This window comes from Camelus ferus, chromosome 26 (assembly GCF_009834535.1).
Source record: "Camelus ferus isolate YT-003-E chromosome 26, BCGSAC_Cfer_1.0, whole genome shotgun sequence".
Taxonomy (NCBI): domain Eukaryota; kingdom Metazoa; phylum Chordata; class Mammalia; order Artiodactyla; family Camelidae; genus Camelus; species Camelus ferus.
In genome coordinates, this window is record NC_045721.1 from 14,570,857 (window position 1) to 14,596,567 (window position 25,711).

At 40.3% G+C, this 25,711-nt stretch overlaps 1 protein-coding gene and 1 non-coding gene across 7 annotated transcripts in view; both read right to left on the minus strand.

The window, feature by feature from the left end:
- The window catches only part of MTUS1 (microtubule associated scaffold protein 1), a 145,773-nt gene that overhangs the window by 97,582 nt on the left and 22,480 nt on the right, over nucleotides 1–25,711 (minus strand). The window lies entirely within an intron of this gene.
- On the minus strand, nucleotides 6,117–6,188 carry TRNAD-AUC. The gene has a single exon. It is a non-coding gene; the product is annotated as a tRNA-Asp (tRNA).

The following is a 25,711-nucleotide window of genomic DNA, read 5'->3' on the forward strand; positions in this document are numbered from 1 at the left end:
TTAGTGAATCTCTGTCAATAAGTTCAGATTTTGCATAGCTGTGGAAACCATAAAACCGGAAGTACATTCTATTAGCAAAAACAGATCTTATCAGTATCAGTCCAATTTTAAGGACAAGATCAGAAACTTAGCAACTGATGAGTAATTCAGTGCTCACAGAGTACCACATGCAAGTACACCCAGTACACAAGTAACCACCAACCTTGATTAGATTCTGAAGAAAAGGGAAAATGTATCAATCCCACCCATCCCAAAGGCCACATACTAGTTCCATCCCTTCACTGGGTCTCTTCCTACTGCTGTAGTCTTTCCTGGGCTCCTGTGCCTCCAAATGTCTATAACTATTAATCTTATAGCAGCCACTAGTAGGTGCTTACTGATTACTCATCCCACTCTTCTTCCCTGCTAGCAGAAACCTGAGTTTGTACAGGTGTCCACCTTGTCCCGTGTAACTTAGGGAAAGATGCCATCCTAGCTCAGGAGTAAATGCTGACTGGTCTAAGCCAGTCGTGGAGGTCCTGATTTTCCATGGAGTCTAGAAAAATCAGTAGATGACCTGAGTCTTTAAGATTTATTGTGTTTGCATTACTATATATAAAACAGATAAATAACAAAGACCTACTGTATGGCACAGGGAACTGTATTCAGTTTCCTGTAATAATGTATAGTGGAAGAGAATCTCAAAAGAAAAAATACTTACGTATAACTGAACTGCTTAACTGTATACCTGAAACTAACATGGTAAATCAACTACACTTCAATAAAAAAATTTTTAAAGTTAAAGAAAGAAGATTGTGTCTGCATGGTAACTAGATGTACTGTGGTGATCATCTTGAAATGTACAGAAAAACTGAATTGCTATGTTGTGTATCAGGAACTAACATAGCGTTGTAGGTCAATTATACTTCAAAAACAAACACATTCATAGAAAAGAGATCAGATGTGTGGTCACGTAGACACGAGGGTGGGCGTGGGGAGGAAGGAGGTTGGATGACTGGATGAAGGTGGTCAAAAGGTACAAACTTTCAGTTATAAGATAAAGTAGTACTAGGGATGTAATGTACAGCATGATAAACATAATTAATGCTGCAGCATGTAACATATGAAAGCTGCTGGGATTTACTCTCACTATGCTTGTACATCTTGAAATTATACAATGCTGCATGTAAACCATAACTCAATAAAAGAAAAAATAAAATAAATAAGATTTATTGTATTTGCAAGAATGTGTTTTAGCATCTCAGTTTAGAATTTCAATGGGTATAAATTTAACAATAACAGAAATCAAAAGAATAGACTCCTACTTAGGCTCAAAGTTTCAATAAAGTCTTTTTATTTGAAACTCACACACAGCTATGAAAGATTCAAATGCCAAATTTAACCCTATGGATGATGCTAGTTTAGGGAAAGCAATGGACACGCACTGTCACACAGAAGTGACACAGAGAGTTGTGACAAAAATGCCAATGAACACAACAGCCCTGCCAAGAATGTTTCATTCTGGAACTAAAAATGGACAGGAACACCTCTCCTTAGTCTCCCTAAAACACAAAGGTCACCCTTGCACATAAAGACTTACAACTTCAGTACAGCATGCTTACTCTTCTCCTCACTTGAGATCACTATCATCAATTTTTTAAAATATTTGTTCACTTGCATAGGAAAAAAATAAGAACAAGAAACAAACCAGAACATCAATACTACGTGACACTTTAATCACAAACCTCAGTATCTGAAGGCAGAAACGACTCATTAGAGTACAGGGAGGTCAAACAAGGTTGCGGAGAACACAGCACACGGTGCAAGGCGGGGCGGGCAGCAGAACCCCAGAATGACCCAGGTATTAGACACGCAAACAGCAGAAGGCGGAGAGAGGGGGGCCTTGAGACAGGGAGACCGCCTGTAATTCCCTGTAAGTACCCACTGAACACCTCCTCCCTCCAGGTACCTACCAACACCCTGCACATTTAGACAACTACCCCCAGACTCAGGAAACAGCTATAAAATCTCAGAAGAAATTGGTGAGACGCTCCAAATTTAGAGCTACCAGGCCACCACAAGAAGGCTGAGGGCGAGGCTTGGGGGTGCAAACAGGGAAATTTAGTGGAATTCTACATACTGGGTGGTGGGACTCCCTGTGCTTGGCCTCATGATAAGCTGATAATCACCAGGCTTATAGGCCCCAGGCAAATCATGAGAGGACTGCTCTTTGCAGAAACTAAATGAAGTCCAGAGCCAAGACCTATAGGCCCTGACAGTAGGGGTCTCACATAGCCCTGCTGCCCACTGGCTGGTAGATCCTGCCCCCAACACAGAGCTTTCCTTAGCTTTTCAGATGCTCAGCCTTAAACAGGAAGCCAAGCATCAACCCAATATTTGGGGACATTCTCTGACATAAAACAGAAAAGGAAAACAAATAAGAAAAAAAAATTCTCAGAGGAAATGGAGGAAATGCAGACAAAACAAAAATTAGAAAATCTATAATAGCCTGAAAGAAATTTCATATTCATGCAAAAACGTGCAATTTTTAAAAATACAAGCAAAAAATAAGAATGTTCAGAAAGTAGTGTGAAGGCCATAATTAAATTTTTTTAGAAGATTAAAGTTTAAGAAACTAGCTCAGTAATTTAAAGCAAAAGACACACATATACAAAGAAGAAGTGAAAAAGAAGAATTTTCTTTTTTAATTAAGGATTCATCCAGGTGACCCAGCATTCAACTTATACAGTTATCAGAAAAAAATTTCTGGTAAAAAACAGTCGAAGAAATAATACGAAACCTTCCTAGAGCTGACAGACAAGTCTCTAGACTGAAGCGGTGCACCGATTGTTCTACACAACAAATGAAGAAGATTTGACCCTTGTATGTCACTGCGAGGTTTAGAATATAGCTAGATTACAGTGACGAATAGCACCCAACATGCACAAAGAGCTGTGCTGAGAGCTTTCCATGACTTCTCATATAACCCACAAACGGCCGTTCAGAGGTACAAAGTACTATTATCCTCATTTTACACATGAGGAAACTGAGGCACATAGAGTGAAATACTCTGCCAGTTGCGTAGCTAGAAGGCAGAAATGCTAGGATGTCTGGTTTGAGGCCCATCTTTTAACAACTATGCTAAAAAAAAAAAAAAAAAAACAGAGGCAAAGAAAGAAAAAAAAAAAGGACTTACAAAAGACCAGCCATTAGGACGACAGGCTTTATTGATACTCAAAGCTAGAAGACAATGAAGCAAATCTCTGCAAGAAAAGTATTTCAAACTCCAATTCCAATCCTGCCAAACCATGAATCGAACATGAGTGCAGATAAAGGCGTTCTTAGGCACGGAAAGCCTCCAACTTGCTGCTCCTACTTGCTTTCCTGGGCATCTACAAGAGGAGGAAAGCCACCAACATGAGGAATGAAACCAAGGAGGAGTATCATCTCGGAGACGGAGGCTCCAAGAGGAAGGAATCCCCGGGGATGCCTGGGTGAGGCTGAGCCCCTCACAGCAGCAGGAAGCAGGAGGTCCGACAAGGACGACTCTGGGGAAAACACAGAACTAGTCAACGCTGGAAAGTCTCAGCCAACTGAAAACCTGAACTGAGAGAAATCCGAGAGTGCTTTTGAAGGATGTGAGCTGTTTCTGCCAGATATTTTTTTTAAGTAAACAGAAAAAAATAGTTGTTCAATAAAGAAACATCATAATACGCCACTTGGATCACAGAAGTATTCACGTAGTCATATTTCGATTTAAAACATGGAACTAAATAAACAGTGAAGAGAAAAGACACATGACCGCCTCTGAGGACAGAGTGGGCTGCTCTCTTCTATAACCATTTTGCCACTACTTAACTTAAACTCTGAGCTATGATAAAAATGAAGGAATTATGGAAAAATATTATTTTGAACCTTGACTATCTATGTTGTTTTCTTCTTCCATTAAGAAAGTCTTACCAAATGAGGCTGGCTATCTTAGTTCCTTTTAAAACCCTCAACGGCTTAGCTCTTCTTGGGTTGGGCCTTTAGAGAAGCCCATGAGACTACAGACAGGGCTCCACTAAGAAACAAACTTGAGCTGTTCCTGAACCCAAAACTAGTGACTTTTTCAGCTGCTGCTCCATCCATCCTATTTGTCCTGCTTGGCTACTAGACCCGGCTTGCTTAAGCCAGTATTCATCCTTCAACATTTTCCTGCTAACTCTGGCCACTTTGAAGGATGCCTATGGACCATCAAGGTCAAATATCAAATTCTGCTGTTAAGTATATGTCAAAGCTAAGAGGCCTTCTTGTAAAATATGTCATCATATCAGAAACATTAAAAAGTGAAAGCATGTATCTTAGAAATGATGAAATACCGTAATTTATCAAGGCAAAGCTCAGGACTTCAAAGTCACTGACTCTCAGGGTTACAAGAAACCTCAGAAGTGATCTATGTAATCTTAACACTAATCCAACATTTAAATCCTCTTAGACTATAATCAACTAAATCTCCAGCCCTCCAGAGAATGGCACCACGTGCTAGGCAGTTCCTACTACCCCTGTCTAGACACACTCTGTCCAGAGTGCCTTACCAGAGGAAAGATGGGTGTACAACAGAGGTAATGAACAGCCCACAACAGAGAGATTCGCCTGCCTGGGGAAGTCAGGGGAAATTTCACGCAGAAATGGAAAGAGAGGCAATGCAGCCAGAAGGGACCCCACTAGCTCTGAAGTGTGAAGGGGCTGGGATGACTGGGAGGTGCTGGAAGGGTAAGAAGCTCAGAGTGGCCGAGGGAGGGTAAAGGGCAGCCGTCGGGTTCGCTCCAGAGTCTGGATTCTATTCTGGGAACTGCGGGAGTCTGCCAAAGCTGTCAAGATGGATGCTAACACTTTGGCTTAGCTGAAGGGTGGAAGACGTCCCAGTGAGGAAAGACCGACGGCAGGAAATTATTCGGATGGATCTGAACTAACACAACAGTGTTGAGATGGAAAGGAGACGAAAAGCCAGATGGAGCTTTAAAAGGTTCACCTCTGTGTTTTCTGCAGAGAGCTTGGCACGTAGTAACTGCCCAATGCATGACCATTGAAATAAACATTATTTTAAAAGACTCCTTCATTTATATTCATATTTTAAGATGGAAGCTACAGCCAATAGGATAGAAAATCTGCACAAATAATTACATACTAAGTAGGAGTTTTAAAATATTCTTTTTCTTCAAACTAATACGTGAGTTTAGGATACGAATTCTGGGCATACTAAGTGCTAAAAGGTTTTTTAACCATTCCAAGCAACAAAGAAAAGGGAGATTCAAAAAATGAATAAGAGATCTAGGTTAAAATGAATCACATATTAAGCACAGAGACATATTGTTTAACCACCAAAGAAAAGGAATTCACTTCTTCATAAAATATCCCAACTTTTAGAGTTTTTAAGTGAAAAAACTACTCAACAATAAACACTATCAGAGCAACTTTGTTTACGCCATGATAAAACAAAATGAGCTCAACAAAAACATATCACCCTCTTCCCCAACCCATGCCCAAAACCGTGTGATGTTTGTATTTAAGATATCTCTAAGACTCTACATTTCACTGGAGTACATTTATAGGAATAATCAAGTATTTCCAAGTGTCCTAAAAGGACCTTACAAAAAACCCCCCAGTTATAAGACCATCAGCAGGTAACAGGGAGTAGCACTGGACAGATGGCAACCAAAGTACTCAAAGCTGGTATAAAACACACAGCAAAAATAAAAGGAGCGTCCAAAGGAAAATAACCATTTTTTGCACTCATAAATAAAGATTAAATAATTAACAGATACTCCCTTTAAACCTCATAGTTAAATAATTTTAAACCTATGGTCACATCTTAATGAGAAGTGACAGTTAAAAAATCATTCCGTTACTAATACAATACAGTTGGCCTTTTCTATTCATGAGTTCTAAATCCATGGATGCAATCAACAGTAGATAAAAACCATTGGAGGAAATAAATTCCAGAAAGTTCCAAAAAAGCAAAACTTGAATGTGTTGCACAGCAGCAACTTTTTACATAGCATTAACATTCTATTTACAACTATTTACATACCACTTACTCTGTATTAGGTATTATACATAATCTAGGTTTTTTTTTTTAATTATTATTTCTTTAATGGAGGTACTAGGGATTGAACCCAGGACCTCCTGCATGATAAGCATGTGCTCTACCACTGAGCTATACCCACCCCCCGTATTATACATAATCTAGAGATGATTTAAAGTATATGGGAGGATGTGCATAGGTTATATCCAAATACTACACCATTTTATATAAGTAATTTAGCATCCACAGATTTTGGTATCTACAGGGGTCCTGGAACTAGTCGCCTCAGATACGGAGGGACCAACGCAAGTCAGTCATTTTTAGATAATTCACACTTGCAATTAAAAGCCTTTCAGGGGAGCAGAGAAATTGAGGCTCTGGCTGACTGGGACAAGGACGGCACCACTGAAGGGGAATCTGCTAGAAGATTCAACACAAAGCCCATTAATGACCTACTGAGGTTCAAGAATTCTGACCTTTGGACTTTATTCCAAAAAATACACTTTTACTCCAAGATTTTCTGACTTAAGAATTTCCAAAAGCCTCAAAACCAGCATGTGGAAGACCCCACACACTCACAAGCTCTTAAACTGCATTCCTGAAAGCTTAGGCAGGAATTCTACCAAGTGAAATGTTTTTAACACTTTCCTTTTACAAGTAACTGTGTTTCAGGACATCCTATACTCTTTACACGTATCACAAAACAGCATAAACAACAAAGTTGTGCTCCTGCTGTCCGCCTACCTTGTTACTAAGACAGCGTGAAAGTCAAATTGCCAGGTTAAACATGCTTAGAGCATTTTAAATCATAAACATGCCAGTAGTTCTAGGCTTCTTCCACCCCTCCCTCCCGCTCTGCCTCATTCACTAACTCTGTTCACTCACACACACACACACCCTCCTGATGCTACAACCAGAATCACAATGCAAAGTTGACCAAATAACCAAGGATCTAGGCACTTGAGATGATAGGGTAACTCAAGCATATATGGAATCATTTCCTACCACACTCTATGCTATTGTACATGTAACCATAAAGTGACCATGGTCAGTTGTGACAATATATATAAATTTCACATGTTGTCTAGTCAGAGGTTTTATATTTAACAACTTAAAAGCAAAACACAGCACCACACTAAACTCTTTTTCTTTCTAAAAAGTGGTCAGAGTATATTCACATTTGTTCATAATGCATAATCTTTGTGTTTCACACATTTGAGAATTTATCCTGAAATAGGAGTATTTCAAGACCAAATACCACAAAATGTAAGGAGATGAAAAGTATATATGACTTCAAAGGAATTTTAAAAAAAAGTATTCCCTTCGAAACGTAATTAACGCTAGCATTTTTGCTTAACTTAAATGCCCCAAATTGACTATGTCGAAGTAACTTACCTACATTTCTCAGAAATCAAAATCAACAGCTATCAATATAAGCAAGCGATGTCTTATTCAAGTTATTTGTCAAAAAAAAACCCCAAAAAACAAAAACCTGCTCCTGGTTGTACCTTAGGGATTGTTTTTTTCATACAGCAATGCAGAAACTTCAACTAAACTAAAAGAAATCCGAACACCAGACTGTACAATGAATCCTCTTAAGAGACCACAGTTATTCAAAGACCAGCTCAGCCTTGCAGCAGTAATACAGCTGAGCGTCATGACTTTATTTTTTTTTCCCAAACCAAAGAATTTCCCTTGGAATCTCTGCCAACAAAACATCACAGACTTTTCTAAGTCTTCGAGGTGGAAAACTTGCACGCAGATGTGTCTTCGTTACACTGTACCTCACTTAACAGTAAAACTCAAAACAAAAATGAAATGTTCCGTAAAGTAAGTAACTTATGATACGGTCTATCCAGACCTTCTCTGAAAACAGGAGGGACTTTTGCTTGTCAGATTAAATCAGCATTCACTGTTGCTGGGTGACTGCTCCTGGATTAAAGGAACCAGAATACCCCAGTGACTTAGATAACAAAAAAGGAAAACAAAACAAAACAAAACAAAAAAAACCTGAAGCAAAGATGTTAAGCAAGCATCTACATCTAGGAAAACTCAGACTTAAGGTATAATCTTTATTATTCTATCTACTTTTATTTCTCATTTCCTATACTAATAAATTCTTAGGTGTTTCACATCCTTTAAATGTAGGAAGTTGAGTGCTCAGAAATTCTCAACTTAATCATATCTGTGTCAGGGAAAGTTCTAGAAAGCTAAGTACTATACCATTACAATAGTTCATCACCATCCCCTCAGGAAGGGATGGCAGAAGTGTGGGTTGTGGTGGAGAGACCTTCAAGTTATAAATTTGCTTTACACATTTATTTTATTGTTTAAATATTTATACTTAGAATTACTTTTGGGATTTTATTTCAATACCAAAATATTAAAGGTATATTTATGCTCCATCAGAATAAAACACCTTCTTGATGGATTGTACTTTTTTGATCAACACTTCTTTCATATAAACTGAAATTAAAAGATCTGGAAGTCATTTATTCAGAATCTTGGACCAGCGTACCTGCTCTTCGTGACATGAATAACTACTATCATCGAAGATGCCACAGATCTTCCTCAACTTACAGGGTTACGTCTTGATAGATCCATCGTAAACTGGAAGTAGCATTGAGTTCAAAAAGTTTTTTATACACCTAACCTACTGAACATCAAAGTTTCGCTTAGACTACATTAAATGTGCTAAAAACACTTCCATTAGTCTATAATTGGGTAAAAATGTCTAACACAAAGTAAGATCCCATGTAAATGACCAAAAACTGTAGTGAAAGTGAACAACAGAACAGTTGTCTGGGTACAGAAAGGCTGCAAGCATATCGGTTGTTCCCCCTTGATTGTGGCTGATGGGGAGCCGCCATGGCTGCTGCCCGGCCTCATGAGAAAGGCCTGTACCGCCCTTCACTAGCCCAGGGAAAAAAAGCTCAAAATTTGAAATATAGTTTCTAATAAATGCATAGTATTTTTGCACCATCGTCAAACAGCCACTGAGTCAAGGAACATCTGTACTTTATAAAATAGTCAATGTAGTCCCTAAATAAACGTCATTCAAATTCCAACAACAGATTGTCCAACTCAGTCACCTGAAATACATTCCAAGAAGTCTTGCAGCAGGCAGTCTACATGTGAAGACAAAACACTACTCTTATTAACAAAGATAATTTTACTATTCTGCAAATGGAGCCCATTCATGGAAGAGGGGTTGACTAACACTAGTGATCAGCTCATCTTTCATTGCTTAAAGTGTCTGAGTTCGGTGAATCCAACCTACTTCTTCTACATGTAAGAAAACTGCGGTCTAGAGAAAGTAAGTTATGACTCCTAGCAGAGCCTGTATTGTGTAACTTTAGGAGTCACCACTCACACCACATTCTGTGAAAAAGAAACCCTGGGGGTACCAGTTATATTCAAGATGGTGGTAATGGTGCGCTGAGAATCATGCAGTGTAGCAGCCCTGACGACTTCCAAGTTCATACAACTATTTAGAGGCAGAACCAAGATTAGAAACTCTTATCTCCAGTGCCTTTGGCTCACCACCATCTTGCCTCAAAAAAGCGTGGGGCCGGGGGAGCAAAATTTAATGGTGCATTTAGGATAAAACCCTATCCTAGACTGTTATCCTCTTTAACACTATTTAACCACCTTAGGTGAAATGGCACAAGTACCACAAACGAATCCTGTGTTAAGAACATCAAATATACTTTTTTTTAAAAAAAGAAAAAAGCCTGCAGAAACTAGACACAAGACTAAAGAATAAAACATTTTGTAAAAAATACTTAAAAGATGTTCTACACCAGTGTAACGTATTGAGTGAATTGTCTGTATCCCAAAGCTATGGGTGAAAGCAAGAGTAAGTATTTCACGTGTATCATCCAAACCTGAATCCCTATTGTTCTCAAGCTCCCACCGACTACACCAAAGAGGAGGTAAGCAAAGGGACTCCTAATTACAACTGTCCTGCACACCTGCTAAAACAGAATGATCTGGTCCTGCTTCCTAGTAGAAGAGGCCAGTTCCGCCTGTACTGATGTCATACCAAGGAAGTACTTTTGGCTACAATTGCTGATGCCAATTAAGATAAGAAAACCAGTACATTCAGTACTGGTCTCAGAAGCAGATTAAATTTTTCTACAAAGAGAAACTAGGCCAAAACCAAATACCATATGTTCACCTCTTTTCTAATCCAGTATGACTCAATGATAAAGAAGATCCAGGACAAAGTTAAAACATTTCACATCGTTATTTACTGAATAACCAGAGTAGTTCTTCCAGGTTCTGAAACTGCACAGCCACCTGTGAGGCATCACCAGGAAACAGAGGGACAAGAGGTAGGGAGAAACGAAATGGACATAAATCTATGAAAAAGTAGTGGCTTAGGAACCTCATGAAGACTATTTAATCCATGTAAGAAAATCAAAAAGATTAAACCTCCAAAGATATGTTCCTAAGAAAGAGAAACTACCCACTATGAACTGAATTATCCTATCCTACCAGTTTGCGAGCGTGTGCAACAAACACGCACACATAACTTTTCCCTCCTTTCCCCGACTTGATTTGAAAAGATAACTTAGGCTGAAAAAAATTCTTTCTTTTTGTTCCCTGAGACACCAGTAAGGCTCTAAGAGAAATAAAGGTATACAGTTATAGGGGAACAAAATTGGCCAGCCCCAAATGTCTTTTTGGCATGCAGATTATTTCAAGCTGAAAACAATCAAAACCCAAAAGAATCAAAACCTCAGGAAGAAACTGTGACCTTCCCCCCAACTGCCTAAAGGAACAGAGAGAGCGGACCTGTTGCAGGAAGGGAGCATCAGCATGGATAATCTAGTATGAACTACGTGTGCAGATGGGAAAGAACACAGCAAAGTCTGTTTGTTAAAATTCCTCTCTATGTCCCATTATCTGTGCCCAGCAAACATTTATTTACCAAACTACCAAACGTTTGCTTTTCCACCTCCATGTCAATTGCCTTCCTCCCCTCTGAGGTTCCAAACCATTCTCCCCAATACCTTCTTTTGTCTTCAGCTGAAGCAGGTGTTTACAGCGAGGGTTTCAGCCATTTGGGTGAGTTACTGAGATTGCTGGGTCTCTCAGACGTATCCATGTTATAAACTTCTGTGTGATTTTCTCCTGTGAACCTGTCTCGTCTCAATTTAATTCTCAGGCCAGCCAGAAGAACCCAGAAGGGTAGAGGGAAATTTATTCCTCCTCGTATTTTATACAGGAAGACTAGAAATCAGATCCCAAGGGGAAAAAATAATGAATTAAACATTACTGGAAATTAATGTCTCTGAACCCAAACTTTTAAAACATTTTGTGATGCCTCAGGTCACTGAACCCAAATGCAACAGTAGGGAAGAGTCTGCAAGAGCCGAGCCAGGCACACAGTCAGCAGAGACAGCCTCAGGTGCTCTGGGGTTGCTGGAGGCTACTCAGAAAGCCCAGGTCTGCAACAGTGGCCTTTGTGCGCAGACTCAGGGTAAGAAGGTGCACTTGGATGGAGCACTGAAACCCAGCAGGGCAGGGACTTCCCAGGAAGAACTGTCTCACGTCTCTCTCAGCACCTCTGTATTTGACAACCGGCACACAGACATCACACCTAAGCATGCCTGTATCAGCAGCTAGCATTTCCAAAGCGGGAACTCGGGCTCAAAGCACACAACAGGTAAGTGGGACTCAGACGTACGCCTGCTCATTCCAGAGCCAGTGCTCTTACCCTGTGTCCCTGCGCACACACCCCTCCTTCAGCTCCACTCACCTCATCACACAACCTTCAGCTACTCTGCTGGAACAGGCAGTTCTCAAACTATAAGCAGCTTATCTTTTCCAGTTCATTTGGAAATTCGTTTTAACTCAAAGCTAATTTTCCTAGAGTGATGCTATTAATGGCGGCTAAGTTCCTAGGCTGGCCCCCAAACTGATACCCATTTAACTTACAATGTAGGTACTAATAGTTCAGAAAGATCTACTTAGCCCTTAACTTAAGTATGAAGACCAAGAAGCTGAACACACGTTAGGGTATTGCTTCAACGGGAAAAAACGCATTCCAAGTCAGTAGACAGAATCAAAGAAGTTACTTTCTCTACTTGACTCTGGCTACCACCTTCAGTCTCAGGCCTGAGAAGAGAGTTGGGGCTGGAGGAAACAAAAATTGGAGAAAGTTTTCTCCCTTTCTAAAACATAAACAAAAGGACAGAGGGAATCTCATTCTCCATCCTGCCCCCTCCCTTTACAATCCTAAGTAGGGGAAAAGGCCTCAGGCCTTCCTCGCTTTAGTCAGGCAGGTGGAGTGGCCCTCGTGCTCTGTGTGTACAAGAGCCAACTTGAAGATCCTAAGAGCAAATTTCTACTTCAAGAGATAAAACCTGTAATATTTCAACATCGTCCACCAAAACAGAGAAAAGCTTCCCCCCCACTTTCAATCCAACCTTCTTAAGAATACATACATACATGTAAGAGAGCTAAAATACAGGACCGTGAAACAAAGCTAAGGAGCAGAAAACTTAACTCAAAAGATAACCCCATATGAGCAAAGGACTTGGAAGAGGCATTTCTCCAAAGAAGATATGCAAATGGCCAATGAAAGGATGTTTAACATTATCAATCTTCTGGGAAATGCAAGTCAAAACTATGAGATATCATATCACATGCATTAGTGTGGCCACTGTCAAAATGTTGGCAAGGATGCGAAGAAACTGGAACCCTCTTGCATTGCTGAGGGGGATGTAAGATGGTGCAGCAGCTGTGGAAAACAGTTCGGTGGTTCTTCAAAAAGTTAAACACAGAATCACCATACAACCTTGCATTCCACTCCTAGGTATATAATCAAGAGGAATATCAGGGACTCTAACAGATATCTGTACGCCCATGTTCACATCAGTATTATCCACAGTAACTGAAAGGTGGAAGCACCCAAGGTTCCATCGACAGATGACTGGACACACTAAATGTGACAGATAAAAACAATGGAATATTATTTGGCCATAAAAAGAAGTAATATTTTAATACTAATTAATGCTATAAAGAGACCTTGAACACATGCTAAATGAAATAAACCAGACACAAAAGGACAAATCTGGTATGATTCCTCTTACATGAGGTACCTAGAATAGGCAAATTCAGGGACAGAAGGTAGAATAGAGGTTACCAGGAGCTGGTGAGAACACTGAATGGGAAATTATTCCTTAATGATTTCAAAGTTTCTGTTTGGGATGATGAAGAATTCTGGAACTAGACAGTGGTGATGGTTACACAACATTGTGAATGTCCCTAAAATGTCACTGAATCATATATTTTAAAATGGTTAAAATGGTAAATTGTGTTATGTACATTTTACCATATTAATTAAAAAAAAAAAAAAAGGACAACACCACAAACTAGAAGAACCAGAGCTAACAGCTTAAGTTCATTGCTATCTCAACTTTCCCAAGCTACAGAATAGGAGAAAGGTACTACACCACGTACCTTAGACCTTCGGGCTGCCAAATCTGAAACGTTAAATCCACAATGGAGGGGTCTACACTACAGCGCTCTCCACCACACCAACCACTGTGCCCCCCCACAGCTGCCCAGTAGTTCTTCCGAGCCTGACAGTCACAGAGAAAGTAGCCATTTGTACCTATAAAGAGATACTCTTAGTTTGCAAGCTCTGTTGTTAAAATCTTCATTTAAATTCTCACTCTAGCCACATTAGAGTCATAAAAGAGATACATGATTTCAGAGAAGGGTAAAATTATGATAGTAACCAGGGCACAGCTGCTGACAAAGATTTTTAGATGAGGTTGTTCGAGATGCAGACGGCGGCAACCAGGACAGACATGCAGACCCACAGCCAACAGACACTGGGCAGGTCCCTGGAGAGCTCAGGTGTGGACTCCAGGTGAGCAGCCTGACCAACCTCGGGGACTCCAGCCAGGGCCTAAAGCTCACAGTGAGCACAAGACACACAACCCGACACTGGTCATGAAACTTAGGAACAGTCCTCTCGGCAGACCTTTCAGACTTAAATCCGGGTGCTCAGGTTCCTACTGGGGCCCCCAACCATCCAGCACCAGTGTCAATACTGTTTCCAGACAAAGGCAGACGCAACTACCTCTACGTGGAGTACTCCCACTCAAAGCCCATGGGATAAGCCACTCCTTCTCTGCGGTTAAAATAATTTCAACTTGACTCCATGTTTCTGAGAATAAGCACTTCCAATAAATTTCATTGTATTTTAAAGAAGTCTGGGGTACCATGCTTACACAAACAAAGCAAGTATTCAATAAACATTGACTGTAAGTCAGATTTTCTCAGCTGTTCATTAAATATCCCTCATAGGTAATGGAGCAAAACAAAGAAGTGGTAAATAATGATCTTTAATATCTAAACAATATAAAAAACAGATATGTGTACCATCCCCACGGACCCCTCCTCTTTTAAGATGTAAATGTAATTGCTCTCTTTGGACAGTAATTTCAACAGTCCTAAAAATGCCCTTTATGTAACCTTACTTAAAATGGAAAACCTTAAGGGTGGGCTCAAGTCACCCCCTTTCTCTGACCACAGCCCCTTTTACTCCCTGGGGTGGCTCCACTATATGAACTAGCCCTGGTGTAGACGCCTACCTCAAATGGGGTCAGATTCTCTCTCCCTAGCATTTGGATTCAAAAGAGACACCTCCTTCACGTGGCTTCAGAGGCACTATCTTTATCCTCCGAAACTCACAGGCTGCATCTTGGCAAATGCCTCTGCTGGATTCTTCCCTGACCAGCCTCCAATGTGGGGAGCAAGGCAGAGCTCAGCCCTTAACCCCTTCTCTTCCTAACTCGTTGTCTCATTATAAATACACTCTGAGAACAACTCCCACAAGCATATCTCTAGCCCTGATCTTTCCCTAAAGCTCCATATTTTAATATCCAACTGTCAATTCAACACCCATATGTGCATGTACCTAATAGGTACCTCAAACCTCCTGCACCTGGAAGAGAACTCTGGGCTTCTAGACCCCACCAGCTTCCTTCTTGCCCCAGTGCTCCTTACTCTCTGTGAAAGACACCACGAGGCACCCACAACCCAGCTGTCAGCCTGTTGCTTCCTCGCTTTCCCTCTCAACCCAGCAGCTCCTACATAGGGGCTACCTTCAAAACACATCCCAAATGCAACCGTTTCTCACCTAGGTCCCAGCCACTACTGTCTCCCCGCTGAAGAACTAATTGAGCCAATTAGCCTCTTGCCTCCTTACCGTACATTCGCCACATTGCAACCAGAATGACCCTTCTGAGTGTAAGTGAGCTCATGCAACAACCCTCATAGCCCTCTGATCTCTCATCACACTTAGGAGGACAAAAACAGACCTACTGGTCTAGAACAACAATTAGCAACAAATTAGCCTTTGTGCTAAAAGTGACAAGAAATATCTTCATAGGCAAGGGTGTTCTCGCCGTCACCTCCGAATCAGACGATGGTGCTTAAATTTAACAGTCAACTCCGAGGTGCAGTGAAAGAATCCTTGAAAATAAATGACTGCCCATTTCTCAATCAATGAGCATGTGATCAAACAAAATACTCTCCACCCCTCAGCCACTTGGACCTCCACAACCACCTGAAGGCTGGGAGGGAAAAGAGCGCTTTTGGCCTTGTGATCACTGATTGTTTAAAATTTCTAATATAAATAGAGAACCAGAAGTCCCTAAAATAAACATTAAGTTTTGAATAGGTTATACCCAAACAGAAGACAGCCACCTTTCTGAAGAGATTCTTTTGTGTCTGACTTTGAGCCTGAAGTTTCTTCCAGCCCACATAATTTCAACATAAAATGTGCACCATATGTATCCAAAGAGTTATTAATAAGTGTGTTAAACAATGCTCCCAGGGCTTTGTTTGAATGACCTGTTGTCGGCAAGTTTTCGAACAACGCCTCCCTTTGTGCTCCCAGGCAGTATAGTAAACAAGGGCCGTTACTGTTTCCATTCCTCACACCTACCATGGCTCACAGTAAATACAAAATATTTTCTTGCACATTAGAAACATCTAGACGTATATCCCACCAAGCCTCATAAAAAGAATAATCTCCAATATTTACTTCTACTGTTTCTAAGGTTTTCAGAAAGTCAATCACTGAAATTGTTACCTTCCCCTCCATAAGCCGGGAAGAAAATCCTCAGGCCCCCTCCCCTGTTCACACCTGCCTTCAGACACAGCTTCCTCACAGGACTGCCTCCTTTGGCAGCGGACAGCCTCGCAGAGGCCATGGGCCATTTGGGCCCTCCTCCTAAACTGAGACTATTTTTAGGTCAGTGGCCCCTCTCTGATTGCAAACTTGGCCCTGGATCATCATGAGGCAATCTTTAGAGAGAAACCCTTCAGAAGCCAGGCAAGTCTCAGAAGGATTAGCAACACTCCTCTGCTAACACAGCAAGAATCTGCCAAGGGCTGCGAAGCAGAATGCCCTTCAAGGACAGGGGGGTCAAAACCTTCATGGTGCAACCCACAGTGCCCGTGGTTTCATCAGGTTAAAAAAATTTTTTTGAAACATTTCCTACTCTTATGAGAATTTTAACCCATGTGCCAGGATACTTTAAACAACTCTGGGATGACATTTTTTTTTCCTGGAATATGTCCAGCAGCAACTTTGAGATTTCAGATTTGTGTTGTAAAGAGGTAAGTATTCATAAAAAGAAAAATTCAAAGAAAATTTTAGTCACCTTTCAAAAAAAGAACAGCATACCAAGTCAGTGTAGTAAGTTAAATATCCCCTAGTGCTATTTATAAAAATAACCATACTATACTATAACTTCTGTAATTGGAACAGGCCCACCAGAAACACTAAATATATCCTATGTCAAAAGTCTGCACCATCTACTGCTACACCTCTATAAAAGACAACTATAGTAACAGGAATTTCAAGTTAAATGTTTGATTGGTTTTTCCATCTCACCACTCAAACGTAGCATAAGAATCTCAAACCAGATTTGAATGTTTTAACAACTGAGTAAATATCAAGGGAGAGCACATATCAAAAATACAGGGGAAAATAATTTGCATATTTCGTCTTACACCTTTCCTCCAAAGACATCACGCCAAATCAAAACTGACCTCTTTCATCCATCCCCAACTTGGATTTTGTAAAGAACTGTTCAAATGTTTTCTGAACCAACAAGTTTACAGCGTCAAAAATATTTGCTCTCCAGGCTTCTACTGATAACATTAAATGAAGACCTCATGAAAATGTTGAGTATCACGTAGGCTCCAGTATTTGAAAAGACAAGTTGGCTTGACTCAGAGCTGCAGATTCAAGGAATAAAGAAAATTCACTCAGTGGTCCTGGTCGTATCAATTAGCATCTGCTTACTGGGAGCCCCCATCCCCGGAAGGCGAGTACCTCTCAGCCAGGTAACCTCCCCTCCATCCACTCTGCAGCTTCAGGAAGGCAAAGGAATACAACGTGGAGCTCAGGCAGCAAGAAATCATCCAACTCCTCTCCTTTACCCTCGTAAGCAGAACAAAACCTCACTCCTCCAAAACTGGCTATTTTTTGTATTTCTCAGATAGGAGTGTAGGAAGAGGAAGTCTGTGGGATCTTAGACTCTTTCCTCAAAAGACTTGGCGGAATAGATGGTGTATTAAAAAAAAAAAAAGACACTGAATATGATTATTGTTGTACTATAGAAGAACTTGGAAATCCACAAATTGGGCTCCTATAGCTTTATATTTCTAAGGCTAACGTGCTTAATGCCAAGTTTTTAGCTCCATGAAAATGGCCTAAATCTGGCTCCTAATTGAATGACAGCCTGACTGTGACAGTCTTTAAAATCATTTGTTTATGAAAGTCAGTCAATTATATATAAAACAGATAAACAACAAGGTCCTATTGTATAGCACAGGGAACTATATTCAATACATTATAGTAGCCTATAATGAAAAAGTATGTGAAAAGGAATACACACACACACACACACAATGTTTCCCACTCTCTAGGAAGATGGAGGAGGACCAGAGAGAAAGCCATAGGCAAAAGGAAGTGCTGAGACTGCCAACGGATCAGGAAAGGCCCGGGACACATCGAGGAAGGGTCAGTGTATGCTTGACCCCTCCCCTGAAGTGGAAACAGACCACAGAAGCCAGCACACACTAACAGCCCCCTGGGATACACATGCCAGAGGCACCTGAAGACCAGCCGTGATGAGCAGCCTCAGCAGAAGCTCTGGAAGGCAGCACCTGGCCCAGACCACCCTCACCCACTGCTATGATGGTATGATGCTTACAAAGCTCCTCCAGGACCCGGGAACCATCCCAGAAGTGGTACACAGGGCAGGGAGGAAGACAGTCTGAGAGAACAGCCCTGGAGAGGACGTTTGAACTGACCAAACGTAACCACACACAGTGGGGACGGCTCATCTTCGGGAACACGGGAAGCATGCGAGGAGAATTCAGCGCAGCCTACCACACGTCACCACAGCTCTTGGCATTACTTAGGGACTCACCTACCTCAAAACAGTGCAACCCATTTCATATCAAGGTCCACTTTTCAGAAAGAAAATCGAAATAGAATTCTATTTAAAGACTCTTTCCTAATAAAATTGACAAGTGTCGTGGAGCGACACTGACCTAATACCTAAAAAACTATCTGAGGCTTCTGAATGTCAAAAAGACATTAGAGATACAACATTGTAAAATGACTATAACTCGATTAAAAAATGTTAAAAAAAAAAAAAAAGGTGTTAGAGACAAAACACTGTGTAAACACAGTATTCAGTGCACCTAGACACTGACAAGGCGGGGGCTGCTGTCAGGTCCCAAATGCCTGCCCAGTCAGCCAGTGCGAGGGGCCAGGATGGGGAAACGCACCGTGACCCCTTCCACAGACACGGACAACATCAGCACATAGCACTTCAAAGCCCACGAAGTGTACTCACTGTCATCCTCCCTAGGGGACAGACAGGTCCCAAGACAGCCACCTTCCTCCCCTTTTAGATGCTAAACCCGATGTTTCCAGAAATTCGGTACCTTATCCAAGAAACAGAGTTAATAAATTGCAATGGACATTAACCCAGTTCAACTCTCCTCTTCACAGGAACGAAATCAGCTACCATCTGGTGGCTCTACACAGCTACAGACCCACGGCTGCCCGGGCACAGAGGGCAGGCATTACTCACGGAGCTCCCGCATTTACTCGGGAACTGGGTTACCCACCTTGCGCCAGCCCAAAATATTCCTGGCCTCATTTTTCTCATATATATAACAGTAACATTCCATCCCATAGGATTGTTTTCAGACTTACATGAAATTTGGGGGAAGTTTCTAGCTCACACACAACTGTTAGTTGCGATTGCAGTACTGTCGTGTAAAACGAGCATGATTATAACCCTCACTTTACTGCTGACCAACGCTAGCAACTTGTTCACATGATTGAGAGAACTTTTCTGGACATGTTATTACACAGATGCATATTTGTCAAAACTCGTAACTGTGCACTTAGGCGAAAGGCATTTCATGGTACTTAATTTTATCTCAAATTTTTTTCCCGCAGATCACGTGGCCTATAAACAGCAGTATGTATTCCAGAACACATCCATTAATTCAGGCTGGAACCTAAAGCTGTTTTTCCTGGTTTTTGTTCTGTAATCCACTTTCCAACTAAACCTTCCTACCCAGCTGAAAACATCCGTGGTGACTACACCCACTACCATTTTTGTCTGATCTCATGGATATCAAACCTGCTCTACTTACTTGGATTTTTACATTTTACTGTTACCTTCTGAGTATATTTACCTAGACCGTCCTAGAGGAGTAAGTGTCTGGCCATGACCCTACAGGGCACTATAGCCCCAGACCTAAATAGTCACCTTGAAAAGTAGGTCAGGACCATGTACTGGGAGCCTACAACCCAAACCAATAGACTCTCGAGAATCTAAAATATTCTCTTGGTCTGAGTCAGCATTTCTTCAACTTTTTGGAGCAATTAAATATAAAGCACTCTTCTAGGTCTTTCTGGATAAGGGAAGTGAACAAAATTAAATTCTTGCTTCTGTGGATATTATATCACATTGTAGATAATTTTCAGAATTCCATTAAAAAGTAAGACTTCTCATGAAAATCAGTTAAAGAGAGAGAGAATCACAACAGTGAGACTAAGTTCCAGGATGGCACTGAGCCAACACCGAAAAGACTGTCTCCATGAAGGCAAACAACTAAAACCAAACCACCATTTACACGCCATGCCTGTCAAAGGCCACTGTCAAGTTTGTACAATTGGGCTAAAGAAATGGTCTGATATAAAAACTCTGCATTCTTTTTGTTTATAAATGATGTACAGCTACTTAAAGAAATTATCCAAAAAGCAGCCGGGGTTCTTTGAGGGAAATGGTGATAGACCAGGTGCGCAGCGCAGAGTTCAAAGCTAAAATAAAATCTTTTCCTGAAGGTGTAAAATGACCATGAGCAGCTCCTTGTTCAGTATCTTTCAGACACTTGCCATCTCTCTCCAAAGTCCATCTGGCTAAAAGGAAATAATTTTCCATTTGAATCATGCCAAGACCAAATGAAAAATGTTACTATGTATGTGTGGTTATGCAAGTTGGCACCTCACAGTGTATCTCCCAACCTTCATTAAACATCAACTTCCTGTAACCTTTACTTAAGAATGATTATCTACGTTAGGCTTTCCACTAGCAAATAAGGATGTCTTAACAGAAGGCCCATGGAGGTACATATCTAACTCATAGGGGCAGCCCAAGAAGAGTCACACACCTTAAAGAAGCCTACTTTCTAAGTCTTAACACCATATATTCCTTAGAAGTCACTTCGGTAATAAGAACCATTGACCCTTAGGGCTAGAAACCATTGCTGATACCCAGGGTGTAACTGTGGTTTTATGCAACATTCTCTTCCCAGTTGTGACTGACAAGAGGCCTCACCTCCAAGTTAAATTTCTACCTGGGATAAAGTCCATCTGCCCAAGAACTACCTGCCTCCATGAAGCCTAAAATAAGGAAACAGGATTCAAAATTTCCACAGGAAATGTTTCAGAACAACAAATATTAGTCCTTATTCAACATGCATGACCTTGGACTACTATCTGTAAAATGGGTACATTTTACAATGTATTGTACAACCAAATGATTCAGATGATTGTTCAAAGGCATCTTATTAGGTTCTTTTTGAAAAAGCAGTCTGAAAACAATTAATTCTTACAGAAATGTAATATACCATGGTAATGATCTGTAACTGTCAATTTTCCAGTTTTGCTACTAATCACAATGCTTTACAAGATTTAACATTCTGTTTTATGCTCTGTGGTTAGAAAATGGGAAAACAACAAACCATAATTCTAAGCTAAGTCATCTGAAATTTTAAATGTCCAAACTACTGCATACCTTTGATCCCGTCTCAGCACCACTGTGAAGAAATCCCTACCAACAGTAATTTATTATTGCTTATGGCATTAGAAGTAGTCAAGCAACAGCATCATATCTGGGGTAGGGGATGGACGAAGAGGGAAGACCTGGGTCCCACTCCTGGTACCTTAACTTACTCATCAGAATATGAAACATTTATCCAGAGAGTTCTGGCCCTCAATTTCCTCATGTATAAAATAGAACTCTCACGAGACCTGCCCTGTCCACCCTACAGGGTTGATGTGATCATTGAATGAAAATGTCCTTAATGTCATACTTACAAGGCAGTTTCCAGACACATATGGTGTTATTATTTCACCTGGTCTGAAAGATGAAAATTCAGAATTGCCATCATCATCATCATCATCATCATCATCATCATCATAATATACATATACATATATATATGAATGGTAACATTTTAAAACCAAAACTCTTAAACATGAATGTTGTTGCACTAAGTTACAGGTTGAAAATTAGAACAGAAAATGGCAATACTTTAAAATCCACAAGTGCTTTACTGGTTCAAAGTGATGACTCAATTCTGAGTGCTTTTAGAATGTGCTGACAACGAACTGGCAACATAATTTACTGACTTCAGTGAAGAAGGAAGTATCTAATTTAAAAAAAAATATGGCTCAAATATAACAAAACATCAGCAACTCAACTAAATGCACAAGAAAACCAAGAGGTGACAAAAGTGGAGTCAAAGAATAAATCTCAACTGGTATAAACCAATTCTTTAAGGATGAGGGAAAGTTAGCAGGATCCTGCACCTGGAATTTGGTTCCTGACAGAGCACCAGAGGATCCAAGCAACACTCCTGAAGTTGAGTGGAGAAAATTAATGAAACTTCCTATCCCTGAATCAGAAGAGGTTTAAAACAAGAAACAAGGAAGATGATTAGCATTTACGTATACCTTGCATAACTTTGGCACTGTGGCAGAATACCTCCAGGAGACAGGACCCCCACTGTCCTGAGGAGGCAACTGGGTTGCAAAGGCAAGGACATAACTTATCCAAAGCCTCGCAGCTAACACTGAAGAGCTCAGACACGAACTCAGCTTGGTCCAACTTCAAAGTCCACGTGCTCTCTACTGCATTCTGTACCAAATGCTCTGGATACCAGTAACATTTTCTCCAGTTCTACGGCTAAGTATGCCCCCAAGGTTTCATAATGGACCTCAGGGTAAACAAAATCTAGCTCAAGGTTGAAATACTTCTATTTGTTTTATTATTTCCATTTTTTAAAAAAGTTGGAGGAAGGAGAGGAAAAAAAGCAATATCCTGCCTTGGAGGCTTCTACTTATACCGCATAAGTAGAAAGTAATTTTCATTTGATTGAGTACCTGTAAGAATATACATTTTAAATGTTTAGCAGAAGATATAAACAACATTTTCTAACATAATAGTCACATCTGCAATATAAAATCATTTAAAGTTTTTTCAGAAAAAGAAAAATACAGAATTTCTCCACTCCCTAGACACACTCTTCTTATACTGGAATTAAAATAAATTAGTAAATCCCTCTTCATAGCTGTCATTGCATATCTCCATAAAGAAACATCAGAAAGTTTCAAGCATTAAACAAAAAGTCAATACTTGAGGGTATTTAATCAAATCCAATAACCAGCAATCCGAGTGAATCATCAAAAAGTTCTACAGAAATGCAAAACTACTCTGAAACAAATCTTATTAAGTGTAATAAGAGAAAGAACAATTCCCGACTGAAAAGTCATCTAAATCCCTTTACAATGTAAATAAATATTTCTCCAGACAAGAAACAGCCCGTCTCTATTCATGAGAAATTGTCGACTTGTGACTGTCTGCCCAAATGGAGAATGTAATAATTAAAAAAAAAAAATCACAAGTGGAATTAATTCTGTACAAGTACTTGCACATGGGCACACCAGATGAATGGCACTTCATAACAAGACAGAATTCTAACTCCAAAGGAGCCTCACACCTTCCAGCTCTGTTAACCTAACTCCTAAAGGCACCAGCTTCCAGACAGACACGAGGCCACGGGCTGAGCTGCTTGCTTAGTACATCACAATGGATGGTGGGGAGGGAGCACGAGAAGAGGACAAGGGGAAACGCAGTAAGGAAACTAACATCTCTGGCTTAAAAGACCTTCCAGTAGCCGTGACTAACTGAAGAAGGAATTTCAAACTCCCCTGCCATCACAGCTCTGGATGACTTATTCCAGACTACACCTGGTACAAACAATTATTAAAAGTACAAACGTAGCAGCATCGTAAGGTTTAGACCCCATCCTTAAGAAGCTCACAAGATGTAACAAAAAGATATGGGAAAAGGTCATTTAAAAGATTACCCAGAGAAAGCAAGTGAAACCACAGACTGCAGTGCCAAGTATCTTGCTTCTCAATTCCTTTGCTGAGAAGGAAAAAAGTAAGAGTGATTAAGGATCAGGAGACTTGAAAGAACCAAAAATGTTAAGAAGGCTTTATGTCTAGCAAAGTTTGGTGAAGGTAGTGGGCAGAATTCCCAATGTGTAGCACCATGATAATGACCTAGGAGAATATTTCTAGCAGCCTGAACACTTAACATTTCCAAAACTGTACACTTTCTTCATAACAGTTAAGGCTTTTCTGGCTGACTCCCTGGAGAACCTGGGAGAAATTTTTCCCATTAACTGTGCCCTTCCACCTTGCATAGTTTTTGGCTCATAGGAAATGCTCAATATATGGTATGAGGTGGATAAAAATTAAACAAGGTCCCAACAGCAAGGAGTGTTTGCTATACATGCCTTTTATTTACCATTTAACAAAAAAACATAAGCCTAACTATACACCCTGTATAAATGGCTTGGTTCAACATACGGGGTCTAGGTGGAGGAGCCAATACAAGTGTGTTTCTCTTGGTAAGTAGAAAATGTTACCCTTTGTAACACATTTCTCCAATCACTTCTACTCTCACCAGCAAGCGAGACTTCCAAAATCCTCATCTGAATTGTAGACTATTAAGTTAGGTTAGTAGAAATGTACAAATATGGCTTAATTCTACAATGTGCCTAAGAATGAGATGACTATTGTGTAGACGTTTAAATGTATAACAGAAAACGGACTCTTCATAGCACAAGGAGATTTAACTGGTAGTTATTCAGGTAAATACAACTCAGTCAACATGACACAGAGGTAGGGGAACTGAGTGAGCCATGAATGAATGTCATCTCTTGGACTGCTTGAATCTATACTGGCTTCCATTTCTGATCCACGAAGCTAGCCAAGGGAACTGTTTTAATAGGACATGCAGTTTTGACTTGGTATCATTAATTGTTACCAACCATCAAAACAATCTACAAGATAAACATAAAAGAGAATTTCTCATTTGTCACTGAACACTGCTAAGCACATCATATGACCTGCTTATCTGAAATAAGATGAGAAAATACTGGCTTTTCCTTCAGAACTGGTACCCATGTAAGTGATGCCTGAGTTAAATATTACCAAGTTTCCAATGCAGAAAAAGCATAGAAAAGCCACCAACTAACAAACATGAACATTGCCATAAACATCAACTAAGCTATATGTTATTTACACAAGAATATATTTTTACACCTCTCCTTCCTACTCTTTTGATAAATGTGACACTCTCCCAGAGGGACTCCTTCCACAATGCCAATGTTGGACCCAAAATGTCCTGAAAGGTTTTAGTTAACTGCAGAGGATCAGGGTAATCATGAATGACTGGCCCTCAGACTAAGGACTATCTTTTCTTTGTATTGAACTTAAAGATAAACTGACATGTTATAGATATTTTAAAGTATTTAAAAGCATGATGAAGCAACTGAATGGTGTTAAACCCTCCTTCCATGGCACTTTATCTAGAAGATGGATCTGTTCCCAGCTGTTTTCTTCCCAGTCTCCACTCTTCCTTTTGCTGTGTGCACACAGTGGGAGGCTAGCCCGGCCTGCCCTTCTGCTCAACCCAGCTCTTACTGAAATGTGGAATCAGTACAACTTCAGGCAAAATTATACTGCCTGGAAGTGGTTTCCTCACAACCACTTTGCTCTTTCCAGATTACGACCCACACTTCATCTTCCTTCACTGCCCAAAAAGAATCTATTCAACCCCATTAAAAAAAGGTAAATAGGTTTCCTTAAAAGAAACTTCAATTGACTTTAAAACTATCTTTACATAATTTTTACAACTTCACAATGAAATAAAACTTTCAGGTTAGACTAAAGATGGTTATACCTGTGTACGTATATATATATATACACACACACGTGTAACTGAATCACTTTATTGTATA